The sequence below is a fragment of the Chaetodon trifascialis genome, chromosome 9 (assembly GCF_039877785.1).
Source record: "Chaetodon trifascialis isolate fChaTrf1 chromosome 9, fChaTrf1.hap1, whole genome shotgun sequence".
NCBI lineage: Eukaryota > Metazoa > Chordata > Actinopteri > Chaetodontiformes > Chaetodontidae > Chaetodon > Chaetodon trifascialis.
In genome coordinates this window covers 4,531,723-4,541,781 of record NC_092064.1, presented here as the reverse complement: position 1 = coordinate 4,541,781, position 10,059 = coordinate 4,531,723, and positions in this window count along the sequence as shown.

Genomic DNA, 10,059 nt, shown 5'->3' with positions numbered 1-10,059 from the left:
AGAATGCTGGATAAAGCCCTTACTCCAGTTATACAAGGCTGAGGTAATAGCTTAGCCCAAAACTCCTGCAGTAACCCTGACAAGATACCCCCAGGGAAACTATCAAGCATTTTCTCCAAGTCTCCGTGTCCACAAATCAATTGTATAGATGTTGGGCAAACCCCCATGGCCCCACCAGCATCCTTGCAAGAGTGTGGAACTGGTCCACAAAGAATCGTCATTGCTCTTCCTGAGTGTGACAATCATATAGAGTCTCCTTTACAGTGCTAGCATAGGCTGTGCTAGAAAGCTGGGACACACACCCGATTCACTTTTTTGAAAATAGGAATCACTACCCCTGTCCAAAGGCACTGTCACATCCACATGAAAATGATGACGCACGTCAGCTAAGACAACCTAACAATGTCCAACAATGTGAGCACTCAGTATCTCAGGACAAATTTCATCCATCCCTGGCACCATTGTGGAGCTTATTGATTACCTCAGTGAAGGCCGTCAGGGCCATATGGATGACACCTCCACCAAACCTTCCACCTCCTTTATGGAGGCCATTCAATGGGGTTCCATTGTTACCCAAAGTGTTCCTTTCGTGTTAGAATTGTCAAAGGGAATACCAGGATCCAAATGCAGCATCGACTGGAAGGAGAAACACTTGACTCTCTCAGATACTGTGGTCCAGAGGGGGGCGAAACTCATAAGCGGGGTCACAGAAACAGGGGTCTTTACGGGGAAACAGGAGAGCAGATGATGTTGAAGGCAGGCTGGGTCAAAACCGGGGGATCTGTCCAAAGGTGTACACTGGAGAGTCTTGCATGAGAGCTAGAACAATCTGGTGAAGAGTGAGTGAGAGGAAGCTGCTTAAGTATGGCACTGATTGTGATTAGCATCGGGTGTGCGCTGGCTGAGCAGGTGTGCAGATGAGAGAGAGGGTGGCAGTGGATAAGAAGCTGGCAGACTGTGACAATAATGGTATCTTCAGTCACAGTCAGCAGTTTTTCTCCCGCCCTCAAAACAGCCTCGGCTTTGCTTCACCCTCCTGAATCACCTGACAGTTTGTCTAAACATCACATGCCAACCAAAAGCGCTTCTCCATGACTTCCTCATACTCTTCCCACAACCAAGGTTTTGCTTTCACTACCACAGAAGCTGCCTCTTGATAGCTGTGCGCTGCTTCAGGTGGCCCCTGGCCTGAGAAGGCCCAAAAGGGCTCCTTATTGAGCTTGACAACCTTCTGTCCTGTCTTATTGTATTTGCTGAACATTAGTGCTATTGATTTGCATATAAATGTAGTATGATGAATCTCCTTTCTAGCAGTCTGATCCTTTGTCATGCTGGATGTCTCAGCGGTTGCCTGCTCTTCTTCACGACCTCCATCAGATGCTTATCAGTCCTATCTAGTCCCATGCATCTCTCTTAATTGTGTGAAGAATATTTACATGCAAAACACCAGCTTCCTGATTACACTTTATGACAAACACACATGTATTTGATGTTCTCAGAATTCTAATATACTGTATACTGTTGTATCCCTTTGTCGTTTGGCTTTTAGAGAGAGGAGAGGAAGCCAAGAGGGAAAATATCCAGACCAAGACCAGATGAAACAAGAGAAAGGAGTCAGCATGCACTGTGAACCCTCTCATTTCAAAATGTGAATTTATATTTATTCTATGTTGGTATCAGAGGTTTTACAGTATATTGATCAATAGTTCTTTTTATTATTATTATTGGAGTGATTAACTGTTGTTTCCACTTGTCTTCCATTTGTCTTTTACAGGGAGCAGATGAGGTGCGACAGCATACACGGTGAACCTTTCCCTTTAAAAACATAAGTACGTTTTTATCATATTAATATTGATCAATAGTTCTTCTGTTGGCCTCAGATGGAGTTATTAACTGTAACTCCTCTTTGTCTGTTATTAGAGAACGGAGTCAAGACGAGGCTAGGAGAAACAAGGAGACATATATCCTATAGATAGATAGATAGATAGATAGATAGATAGATAGATAGATAGATAGATAGATAGATAGATAGATAGATAGATAGATAGATAGATAGATAGATAGATAGATAGATAGATAGATAGATAGATAGATTCAGAGTGTGACTTACATAATATTAACAAAATCCAACTTTAGAACTTACATACAGGATCTTCTTCCATGATCACATACATACAGCACATCTACTGTCAGGTTCATTGGCCAGGTGACCGTATCTACCAGGTAAAACTGCACAAGCTTGATGTACCTGAACTAACAAGTAGCCTGAGTTAAGCTAGCCGCCTTGAAGTTAGCGGCTAACAGTAGCGTGGACAGAAACCTGAAGGTCCAGTTACTCATTCTGATCAGTCCATCTGTGGACGAGCTTGACAAAGCAGGAACACTAAGCAACATTTTCACCTTTTCAGGTGCTTTTTGTGCTCAGGAAGCAGTGGGAGATAAACCTGGAACATTAAACCCTGCTGGTCTTTCAGCATGAGGGATGCAGTCTGCTGACATTAGAATAAAACAACCATTATTCTTCAAACTATTCAATTATCATTTATGTAATAAAAATGCACCATGAGACTAAGTGAAATCACTTAAATTCAAATGCAGTTATTAGTTATATAAAACTTGAGATGAGCACTCGGAGTCTGAAGTCACAGCTTGAGGCTGATGATCCCAATTATCTGACCAAGGCCATTTCAATTGAACCGAAGCACACGAGGGAAGCCAAGGACAGCCTTGAAAAGCAGATCAAGGCATTGAAGATGGAGCTCTTTACTGAAAAGCAGTCCCATGCAGACAATCTTGAGACGAGCACTCAGAGTCTGAAGGCGCAGCTTTCAGACAAAGACGCTGCAGTAGAACAGCTGCAGAAAGACCTGATATTTGAAAGTGCTGAAGCTCAGAAGCTCCAGAGTAAAGTGAGCAACTTGGAGTATGCTCTGCAAAAAGAGACAGAGAAGGCAAAGGAGCACATGGTAAGATGCCAGGCTTCTCATCAAGCACAGCTGGACGAACGCAGGACAGAGATCAAAAACATCCGCTGAAGGCTGAACACCATTGCTTAGAGCAGGAGAATGCTTCCTATCTGGCTCAAGTGGACACACAGAAACATGAGAATAATAAGCTCATGGCTGCTCTGCAGACTGTGCAACAGGGGTGGCAGAAGGAGAAGGAATTCCTCTTTCAGACCATCACTGGCCTCCAGCAGATGATGCAAGACAAGGGGCAGCAGTGGGAGATGATGGAGAGCTCCATGAGGTCATGGGTGGAAGAGCTCGAGAGCAATGTCGCCAAGAAGAAGAAGAAGAAGAACAAGAAGTGGTGGAGAATCTTCAAACGGCTGGCTCTGGAAGCTCAGAAGGAGTGACACTGAAATGTCTTCACTTTAATAAAATAATATCATAAAAATAATAAAAAGAACAAAAATCAAATCAAAATAAGCAGAAATAATGTTTGTTTGTTTGTTTGTTTGTTGGTCGGTTGATACATTTTTAAGTGTAAAACGTTGGTGTAATGTTCAAAGCTTTGTTTGATCGAGAGCCTGCGCATTTCTGCTCATCCAAAGAAAACCCTTGAATGAAAAGCAGCTTTTCTTTCAGTGACATTTCACAGGTGAACTACGAGTCTGAGGTGGTTTAAGACTTTAAGGCCAAGCGGCTTCATTTGGTGTCACAGCATAGAGAAAAGAGCACAAAGCTGGTTGAAGGATTCAGCTTCCTTCACACACACTGTCAGTCTCTACAAACACAACATGCTGGCGGCTGTTGTACGTTCTTGTGTCATCATGATGCTTTTGAGACCTGGTGGTTGTGTGCACACACGCGGCTGGGACAGACGGCTGGTCAGGCTGCGTTCGATGGTCACGATAACACGACATGACAGTCAGTCAGGGGGCAACTTTATCGATTTACGAGCACAAGAAGCCACGTTGATTATGCAAATGTATTCAATGTACTTAATTACATGAACAAAAAACAAAGAAATTAACAGTTGCCAGATTATTTCTCATTGTAATCTCATCTATATATATATATATATATATATATATTAGATTTCACATATTGTTCTTTTTTTCACAGATTACCCAGTTTTAATATATAACAAGGACTTTTGTTTTGAAACCACTGAAAATGATTACAAACCCATGTAATGTTCCCGATCAAAACTGACTCGTATGATTTATATAGTAGAAAACAAAGCATATAAACAAAATCAAGCCCAAGCAAAAAACTAATCTTATTCTCTGTTTCTCTGGGTCCTTTTGAAAAAAATGAAAAGCAAAAAAAAAAAAAATTACAAAAAACCTTCACAATCTACCACATCACATGTTTTCATGCACATGTTGGGCAGTGTGTTGTGATTTTGGCACATGCCTTGCAAATAAATGCACTACATTTACATTTAGATGCACTACACAAGGATGGTTTTGACATCTCTTGATGCACACAGTTTGCACCTCTTCCTCTTCCTGGTGGCTCTTGCTTCTGATGCCGAATATCTTGTCCTCTCTTGTGTCCCAGTCATCTAAATGCAACACCCAGGACAGTGAAAAGTCTTCAGGGGCATTGTGGCTTGAAAGACTGCAGATGCCTACTTACTTACAGACTCTTTATGCCATAGGCTGACGGTGGATTCATTGTTGGATCTGTAGACACCGGACAGAATCGAGATACCCACGTAGGCTTGAATGTCCATTCGGTCTACCTCCTCACAGGTGTCTTTGTACACCCATCTCTCCTCCAAGTTGGTCATGCTCATGACTATTGTTTGGATTTCCTCTGTCAGGAACAGTTCAAAGCAGGACTTTACGTCATCCATCCAGGATATGGCATACCTTGACCCTTGAGTCTTCTTGATGACATTTTCTTCTGACGGCTGACCTCTCCTCTCAGGTGGGGATGAACACCAGGACAAAGTCACATTCTTTGGCTGGCATGTAACCACAGCAGGGGCATCCTCTTCATCACTGGATTGTCCTCCATCAGTGGTCTCTTTGTCTGGATCATATTATGTGTCATCCTCATCTTCTAACACCTCTTCTTCAAAAGCATCTTCAATGACCTTCCCTCTCCCTTCCTCATCAGTGCCATGGTCAAAGAAATAATCTGAAGCCTCAGCCATTGTGCTGCCACAGAAATGAAAACATAAGTTACCATGGAGATTTATTCTGCGCAGCTAGCCTGTTCCAGACCAGGTTGACAACCAGGCTTGACTAATCCTGGTGCAATCTGACCAGTCAGCTGTCACTCCGATTGAAAATAAATGTGTTTTACAGTTATTCAGTGCTCTTCTGTATGTATAATTTTTATTAGCCTGCTTTAAAATACCACAGACACATTGCCATTCAGTTAAGTAGGTGCACTGTTATTATTTTAATTGTAACCATTATCATTTTTATAATTATTCATGTGATAGCCATTATTACTGTTTGGCCTACTGTTCATATTGCTGTCCGAGGTTTGATGAATACGTATATTATTGCACATCTTGAGATGATTAGAAATGGCTGATGAAGTTGCAGAGGTGGTTTCAATTAAGTCAATGACAAGGGCACTATATATAAAGTCCCATTCACGTGTGTTTCTTCCTTCACAATGGCGTGCCCTTTTTTGGATGATGTGTTAGATGAAAAATTCAGCACCGCACAGCGTGGAGTCACGCCCTCACCATCCCAAGGTGGTTTGTGTTGCACTACGTTTGTTGGCAAGTGGAATGTTCTTATATTCGGTGGGAGATGCTTAAAACCTGAATAAGGGCGCCAATTGCCACTACATCACAAATGTGTATTTGCCACTGAAATCATTGGCACACACCTTCATCACCTTCCCTGGCCACAGAAGAATTTGCTATATCAAGGAGGAATTCTACAAGATTACAGATTACAAAAAGTGTTAACATTAGAATAGTCACTGTAGAATACTCATTATTTTGTGTTACAGCTTTCCCTAATGTCGTTGGTGCGCTGGACTGCACTCAGATCCACATTAAACGTCCGTCAGGGCCACATCAAGGTGATTTTGTAAACAGAAAATCCTTCCACAGTATCAATGTTCAGGTAAGAATGACTTATGGTCATGGTCAACTATATATATTAATTCTGTGTATTAAATTACCTTAATAGACTACATCTTATTGTTTCAGCAGATCTGTGATGCTGACTGCGTAATCAGTAGCCTAATTTAGACGCAAAGTGGCCTGGCCTAGTCTTTCGGGGGAGTACAGTGTACCAACGGCTATCACAAGGTTAGCCACACAAATTTTATCTATAAGCACCTTGAACATAATGAGTGTGTCAAAAGTTTTACTCTATTTATGTACATTTTGTGTTCTCGGGTGAATTCTCTAGCATGTTGCTGGGAGATGGGAAGAAGAAGGGTTATGCCTGTATGCCATTCCTGCTTACTCCCCTTGCAGAGCCTCAAACAGCAGCACAGCAGGCATATAATCTTTTCCATGCCAGAACAAGGGCCCGAATTGAGATGGCATTCGGCCTTCTGAAGTTACGTTTTCAGTGTCTTCACCACGTGACGGTCACCCCAGACAGGGCCTGCGATGTCACTGTTGCCTGCACAGTCCTACATAATATTGCCTGTCTCAGAAAGGAAAGGGCTCCTAGAGTGGCATTAGAGATTGACTGGGACAATGTTACAATATTTCCAGACAACGTTAATGGCAGACTGGTCAGAGACCAATACATTGTTAATTATTTCAGTTGATTTTTCTTTTTGTTGAAACCCATCCCTTACCGATAAAGGATAGTGTATGTCACTCTTCCCTGTGTACATGTATTTTATTTGGCAATAGTAGCACAGTTTCTAGTTGTTAGGTTTCATAATTGTATAATCTTCCCAAATTATAGTCTCTCTTCACTGGACCGATAACTATATAGTGTACTGTACATTTATGAAACTGGGAGGACACCACGATGTGTTTTGACCTTTTTTATTTTGCTGTCATCACTTGTCAGCTTGGAGCTTGAGGGAGAGAGAACAACAATGATTAATACATTGTGTTACAGACATGTTTACAGTGTGCATTGAAATCACGTACTTCTCTTTCTAGTTTCAGGATTTCAAGGTCCAGTGTCCTCAGTGTCTTTCGTTTGACTTGTGAAAATGAAAACTCCTTGAATTGTAATTATGACCGTTTCAGTCAAGCATTGGTTAATAAGTGTATATTATTGAACTACTTGCACATTCAGTCGGTCTGCTATTGTCTGCCAGGCTCTTTCTCTTTTTTAATTAGCCTGGATTTCCGAATTCTGCTTTTGTGCAACAGCCCAGGAAGACCAAGGGTGTATATAAGTTCAATAAAACATCAAAAATTTAGAAAAAAAAAAAAAAAAAAATCCCCAAATTTTGTGCAATTTTGTGTGTTCAGATGTCATGTGTGGACAAAGTCAAGGAATTTTATGACAAACAGATGAAATTAACTACATAATTGAGAGAGAGAAATTGTCAATTGGTCAGATTTGACAACAAAGACAACAGAGGGGTTAATAAATCAATGTTTACTGGTTAAGTTACACTGTCTGTTGTTGCATTGATAGGTAGAATAGTATTTTTTAAGAGTCACTGTTCAGTCTTCTGAAATGACACTTTCTTTGTCAACATCAGTTCAACTACATGAAAAATTAAGAAAGCACCGAACATTTGACTCATTCTTCGAATCACTAAAAGAGTTTTGACATTTGATAATAAAATGACAGGAAATTTGATATGAAAGCTAAATAGAAATGTACATGTACAGTATAGGCCAAAAGTTTGAACATACCTTCTCATTCAATGCGTTTTCTTTATTTTCATGACTATTTACATTGTAGATTCTCACTGAACGCATCAAAACTATGAATGAACACATGTGGAGTTATGTACTTAACAAAAAAAGGTGAAATAACTGAAAACATGTTTTATATTCTAGTCTCTTCAAAATAGCCACCCTTTGCTCTGATTACTGCTTTGCACACTCTTGGCATTCTCTCGATGAGCTTCAAGAGGTAGTCACCTGAAATGGTTTTCCAACAGTCTTGAAGGAGTTCCCAGAGGTGTTTAGCACTTGTTGGCCCCTTTGCCTTCACTCTGCATTCCAGCTCACCCCAAACCATCTCGATTGGGTTCAGGTCCGGTGACTGTGGAGGCCAGGTCATCTGCCGCAGCACTCCATCACTCTCCTTCTAGGTCAGATAGCCCTTACACAGCCTGGAGGTGTGTTTGGCGTCATTGTCCTGTTGAAAAATAAATGATCGTTCAACTAAACGCAGACCGGATGGGATGGCATGTCGCTGCAGGAAGCTGTGATAGCCATGCTGGTTCAGTGTGCCTTCAATTTTGAATAAATCCCCAACAGTGTCACCAGCAAAACACCCCCACACCATCACACCTCCTCCTCCATGCTTCACAGTGGGAACCAGGCATGTGGAATCCATCCGTTCACCTTTTCTGCGTCTCACAAAGACACAGCGGTTGGAACCAAAGATCTCAAATTTGGACTCATCAGACCAAAGCGCAGATTTCCACTGGTCTAATATCCATTCCTTGTGTTTCTTGGCCCAAACAAATCTCTTCTGCTTATTGCCTCTCCTTAGCAGGGGTTTCCTAGCAGCTATTTGTCCATGAAGGCCTGATTCGCGCAGTCTCCTCTTAACAGTTGTTCTAGAGATGGGTCTGCTGCTAGAACTCTGTGTGGCATTCATCTGGTCTCTGATCTGAGCTGCTGTTAACTTGCGATTTCTGAGGCTGGTGACTCGGATGAGCTTATCCTCAGAAGCAGACGTGACTCTTGGTCTTCCTTTCCTGGGTCGGTCCTCATGTGTGCCAGTTTCGTTGTAGCGCTTGATGGTTTTTGTGACTCCACTTGGGGGCACATTTAAAGTTTTTGCAATTTTCTGGACTGACTGACCTTCATTTCTTAAAGTAATGATGGCCACTCGTTTTTCTTTAGTTAGCTGATTGGTTCTTGCCATAATATGAATTTTAACAGTTGTCCAATAGGGCTGTCGGCTGTGTATTAACCTGACTTCTGCACTACACAACTGATGGTCCCAACCCCATTGATAAAGCAAGAAATTCCACTAATTAACCCTGATAAGGCACACCTGTGAAGTGAAAACCATTTCAGCTGACTACCTCTTGAAGCTCATCGAGAGAATGCCAAGAGTGTGCAAAGCAGTAATCAGAGCAAAGGGTGGCTATTTTGAAGAAACTAGAATATAAAACATGTTTTCCGTTATTTTACCTTTTTTGTTAAGTACATAACTCTGCATGTGCTCATTCATAGTTTTGATGCCTTCAGTGAGAATCTACAATGTAAATAGTCATGAAAATAAAGAAAACGCATTGAATGAGAAGGTGTGTCCAAACTTTTGGCCTATACTGTACTCTAAATGATCATGCGTGTTGTTCAAACATTTTACACAAACATCTTCATAATTTGTGTTTAGTAATGCAAGGTTAGATTGTGCTTAACAGGACAGGTTTTCTAAAGAATCTGAGTTCTTTCTAAAGGTTTGGGTTTACTCTGGCATTAGTGTTGTCACACCAGTAGTGCTGTTCAGCCAGGTCTCAAGGACTTGGAGAATGTGATGAAGAGGGGGAAGAGGGGTGGTGGTTCACTGACTGGGACAGACATCTTCTGGATGCCATGAGTCATGTGAAGCACAGGGTTGGGTGAGGGTGGAGAGATTCAGGCTGGATGCCTGTTGTCCTTCATGCTTATTGTGCATTTTTGTTTTGGTACAGCATGCCAGGAGCCTGCAACCAGTGATGTTTGGATGTATTTATACTTTAACCCTCAGGCTTAAAGAGGTCTTTACTGCTCCAAAAGATTTTGAAATAGTCCATAAACTTTATCCCATGAATGAGGCTTGACGCTGTAGGCCATGTATTCAGGGCAAGGAGTCTGCTAAAGGATTCCATTCCTTTCCCCAAGCCTGGAATGGGGCCTGATATGAATACGTTGTGACTGATAGTGATCAGTTTCTCCAGTAGCAGGTAAAACTATTTTTTCCGGGACCTCAGAGGCCCCATTCTCCATTCCACTTGTGGTTGGTAGCCAATCTTAGAAGAGATG